Source organism: Lolium rigidum, chromosome 1 (genome assembly GCF_022539505.1).
Source record: "Lolium rigidum isolate FL_2022 chromosome 1, APGP_CSIRO_Lrig_0.1, whole genome shotgun sequence".
NCBI lineage: Eukaryota > Viridiplantae > Streptophyta > Magnoliopsida > Poales > Poaceae > Lolium > Lolium rigidum.
This window is the reverse complement of record NC_061508.1, coordinates 293,442,136-293,447,927: the sequence shown is the minus strand read 5'-3', so window position 1 is coordinate 293,447,927 and position 5,792 is coordinate 293,442,136.

Here is a 5,792-nt window from a genome sequence, read left to right as displayed (position 1 = left end):
TTCCTTAAGCCCATCTTGACTGCGGCCCACCGCTGACTCGGTCAAATCTTGGTGATAACAGTACGTGCGCCAGAAAAAGCGGAGGACGTGTGTCCCCCACTTGCACGACGTGTCAACGTGATGGAAACGATGGACCCACAAAGCAGAAAAATCTCGACCATTGATAGAGTTGAAGAAAATTTGACAAGGGAAAATATGTCGACAAGAAAAATAAAAGAAGAATGGCGACAGGATACGTTATTTGAATATTTCGGGAGCCTTTGGACAGACACAAGTTTTTGCCCAAATGATTGGGGGCTATTTTGACAAAAAGTCAAATTTCGAGTATGACAATATAGAAAATGTTGAGCCTACAGTCAAGCACAAGTTCTTGGCTGTAGCCTCGGGGGCTACTCCCATCGGGAGCGCTGTTCGCGCACCCGAGAGATAAAAAAAGAGAGAAGAAGAAGAAGAGAAAAGAGTTCATATTCAGAAGTAATGACAATATAGTGACAAGATGGATTAAAATGTTGAGCCTACAACCAAGCACAAGTTCTTGGCTGTAGCCTCGGGGGCTACTCCCATCGGGAACGCTGTTCGCGTGCCCGATGAAATTAACAAAGGAAAAATAGAACAAGAAGAGAGTATATTTCGAGTTATAATTAACTCTACATATACTCCCATCGGGAGAGCAATATAAGTCATATTTGACTCGATAAAATGTGCCATTCCAACAGCCGGAAAAGCACTCGACAATATATTCTCGAACGCCAAAGTTGCGATCAATTTCTGAATGCCGCAAACTTGCGAAGGTAAGACCCCGGATCTATTCTCGCTGGGCGTGGCATCGCCAAAGACTCGCGCTCTGCTACTTTTATCCGTATCAACGGATACGAAGAAAAATCCTAACGGACGCGTTAGGTACTCGATAAATTTGACCGGGACTCGACGAATGGTAAGACCTTAAGCGGCACTCCGTCGAAGTTTACACCCGCATCCCGAGATCATGTCCAGGGACGTGATTTTGAAGTAGGTTTTTGCGGATTGCCACTAGAGCAGCTTAACTAGTACCCGATCCGTCGGATGAACTAGCCCCAACTACCAATATCCCCGTGCAATATAGAATTTTATGAGAACAAATATAAAAGTTAGAGCTTTCGAATAAAAATAAACGGTGGAGATTTTCCCCGACTCTATGATTCAAGCAAAATCTCGGGGCTACTGACATAGGCATCCCAAATGGGCCTGCCGAATATAGTACCCGGGGTTTATTGAAGGCCCACTACCCGAAGAATAAGGAGATTCGGAAGCCCAAGATGTATTTAAGGAAAAGATAGAGTTGTAATAGGAAGTGTTATTTGTAATCTGGCGGGATGAGTTAGAAACCGTCCCGGACTCTGTAACTTGTACAAAGCGAAACCCTCGGCTCCACCTCTTATATAAAGGGGGAGTCGAGGGACGAGGAGATCATCGAATCATTGTCTGCAAACCCTAATTTTCATATTCGTCGAGTACTTTTCGGCTGAAACCTTCGAGATCTACTTGCCCTCTACTTCTAACTAAACCCTAGCCTACAATCCATAGGCATTGATAAGTTAATCCCTTGTCAATTAGCTAGCCGAATAACCACATCAATATCTTCAAGTTCACAAGAACCAATTTCATGCATGATCTCCGTATAAAGCTCATAAGGAATGGCACTAATACTTGCACCAATGTCGCATAAACCATAATAACAATGATCACCAATTCTAACAGAGAGCATAGGAACACTAGCTTTCCTAGACTTATTAGGATGCGAAACAATGTTAGAAGCATCTTCACAGAAAATAATATGACCATCTTCTACATTTTCAGTCACAAGATCTTTAACTATTGCAATAGCAGGTTCAACCTTTATTTGTTCTTCAGGTTCTATAGGTTTCTTTGCACTTTTATTAACCGCACTAGTTATAACAGAGTACTCCTTCATTTTAGCAGGGAAAGGAGTTTTTTATTATAAGCTTCAGGAAGAATATGATCAACAGGTTCAATTATAGCACATTTATTTCTAGATGGATCAGTTTTATCTTTATACGGTTCATGATAATTATCAAAATTCTTCCTAGGCAGTTCAAAGTGAGAGGCAAAAGCTTTATAAAAATTTGCAACGACTTGAGAATCAAGACCATAAGTAGCAGTCATATTACGAAATTTATCAGTATCCATAAAAACTTCAATGCATTTATAATCATAGTTTATACCTGACTCTCTATCTTTGTCGTTCTCCCATCCTTCAGCATTCTCCTGGATCCGATCAAGAAGGTCCCTTTTAAACTCTTCTTTGTTGCGTGTAAATGATCCGGAACAAGAAGTATCCAGCGAAGGTCTTATCTTGAAAAGACAAGTCTTGCATAGAAATTATCAATAATAATATTACCAGGAAGCTCATGAATGGGGCATTTGAGCATTAAAGACTTCAATCTCCCCCATGCTTGGGAAATACTCTCTCCATCATGAGGCCAGAAATTATATATGCGGTTCCGATCTTTGTGAATTTCACTTGGAGGATAGAATTTAGAATAAAATAAAGGCACAATGTCCTCCCAATCAAGAGAATCCCTATTCTTCAGCAATTTATACCAATGCGCTGCTTTACCAGACAGCGATATAGAGAATTGTTTCTTCCTAACTTCATCCATAGCAATACCTGCACATTTGATTAATCCGCACAATTCATGTAAAAACAGTAAATGATCACCAGGATGGACAGTTCCATCCCCTTCATAGCGGTTATCCACAACACGTTCAATAATTTTCATAGGTATTTTGTATGGAACCTCTTTCTCACCTGGCGCCTCATCCACTACCTTTGCAGTAGTAGTAGATTTTCCAAATTGGAATTCAAGAGAAGACCTCTCCATAATGAATTATAGCAGCATGCAGAAATAAAAACAGCACGTACAGTAAAGGTTTCCCTTACCAATTCCACTTACCAATAGCGCTTTACTCCCCGGCAACGGCGCTAGAAAATAGTCTTGATGACCCACAAGTATAGGGGGTGTATCGTAGTACTTTCGATAAATAAGAGTGTCGAACCCAACGAGGAGCAGAAGGTGTTGACAAGCAGTTTCGATGAAGGATTTACTGTAAATGCTCACAGACAAGTATTCAGGGGGCTTTGATATAGCAGATGAATAAAGTACAAGTAAGTAAAATGCGAGAGTAATAATTGCAGCGAGTGGCCCAATCCTTTTTAGCACAAAGGACAAGCCGGTTTGTTTACTTATAATGACCAAACGTTCTTGAGGACACACGGGAATTTAGTCTAGTGCTTTCGCTTCATATAGCTGATTAATCTTCATTGTTTTGATAAGTGTTGTGTGGGTGAACCTATGCTAATGCACCGCCCTTCCTAGGACTAATACATACTTGTGATTATACCCCTTGCAAGCATCCGCAAATACAAGAAAGTAATTAAGATAAATCTAACCACAGCCTTAAACTCGAGATCCCGCTATCCCTCCTGCATCGATATACCAACGGGGGTTCAAGTTTCTGTCACTCCGGCAACCCCGCAATTAGCAAACGAATACAAGATGTATTCCCCTAGGCCCATAAAGGTGAAGTATCATGTAGTCGACGTTCACATGGCACCACTAGAAGAATAACACCACAACTTAAATATCATAACATTGAATATTAACCAACATAATTCACTACTAACATTTAGACTTCACCCATGTCCTCAAGAACTAAACGAACTACTCACGAGACATCATATGGAACATGATCAGAGGTGATTTGATGATGAATAACAATCTGAACATAAACCTTTGTTCAATGGTTTCACTCAATAGCATCAATAACAAGGAGTAATCAATACCGGGAGAGTTTCCCCTACCAAACAATCAAGATTCAACCCTAGATGTTACAGCGGTGACGAGGTGCAGCGGTGGAGATGGTGGTGATGATGATGGAGATGATGGTGATGATGATCCCAATGATGTCCAGCTCGATGACGGTGACGATGGCGTCGATTTCCCCTCCGGGAGGGAATTTCCCGGCAGATTTCAGCCTCGCCGGAGAGCTCTTTTCTCTCTGCTGTTTTCCGCCCCGCAGAGGCGGCTGTGTCTCTTCGCGATTATCCCCTGGAGCTTTGGTTTTCGGGACGAAGAAGTATGCGAAGGAGAGGAGGCCTGAGGGGGCTGTGGGCCCCCTCCCCACAAGGCGGCGCGGCCAGGCCTAGGCCCGCGCCGGCCTATGGGGGGCCCATGGCGGCCCTCCTCGGCTCCTCGTTTTGGCTCTCTCCGTCTTCTGGAAAAATAAGATTTTCCGTGTAATTTCCGTCAATTGTTGATCTTCCGAAATATTCCATTCTGACGGTGCTTTTTCCAGCAGAATCCTGACTCCGGTGCGCGATTCTCCGATAATCATGAAACATGCAAAATAGATGAAATAGCATAAGTATCATCTCTAAATATGAAATATATCAATGAATAACAGTAAATTATGATATAAAATAGTGATGCAAAATGGACGTATCATGCTGTAATATTTTACGAAGGTAAGTCCCCGGGATCCGTCCTGTGTGGCGTGGTATTGCACCCGAATGCGCTCTGCTACTTTTTTCCGTGTCAACAGATGCGAAGAAAAATCCTAACGGACGCGTTAGGTACTCGATAAAATATGACTGGAATTCGGATCATGGTAAGACCTTAAGCGGCACATGTCGAATTACGCCAGTATACCGGGGTCGAGTCCAGGGACTTGACCTTGAAGTAGGTTTTTGCGGGTTTGCCACAAGAGCAGTTAACTGGTACCTTATCCGTCAGATGAACCAGCCCCATTTACCATTATCCCTGCACAATATATATAGAAATAATATGGTAACTCGAAGAAGTTATGAGTTGATTTTAATGATGGAGATTTTACTTGATTCTACGATTCAAGCAAAATCTCGGGGGCTACTGACATAGGCATCCCAAATGGGCATGCCGAAGAAGGTACCCCGGGATTACTGAAGGCCCACGACCCGAAGATTACGAAGCCCGGTAGCCCAATAAAGCGTCAACTATGGAAGATAGAGATGTATTAGGAATAGAAACTTGTAATTATACGGGACGAACTCAAAGAGTCTCACACTGTTTGTAAATTGTACATCACGAAACCCTCGGCTCCGCCTCCTATATAAGGGGGAGTTGAGGGAGATAGAAAGGATCGATTCATTGTAAACACAACCCTAGTTTTTAGCAGTCGAGCACCTTTTCGGCTGAAACCTTCGAGATCTACTTGCCCTCTACTTTCCGCGAAAACCCTAGTCTATAACTTGTAGGCATTGACAAGTTAATACCTTGTCAGTGGGTTGAGTTCATTGAGTCTTTTCCATACATTATTAAGCATAAAAAGGGAAAAGATAACATTGTTGCTGATGCTCTATCTAGGAAAAATATGCTATTAACTCAAGTTGATGTTAAAATTCCTGGATTAGAGGTACTATGTGATTTGTATGCTACTGATCATGATTTTGCTGAACCATATCGTTTGTGTGCTATTGGTACAACATGGGAGAAATATCACATACATGATAGGTTCTTGTTTAGAGCTAACAAACTATATGTTCCAGAATCGTCTGTGCGTTTGTTCTTATTGTATGAATCACATGCTGGAGGTTTGATGGGTCACTTTGGGCATGCGAAGACGCTACTCATGCTCGCTGATCACTTTTATTGGCCAAAGATGAGGAGGGATGTGGACATGTATGTGAAGAGGTGCATTACTTGCAACAAGTCCAAGTCAAAGCTGAAGCCTCACGATTGTATACTCATTTACCG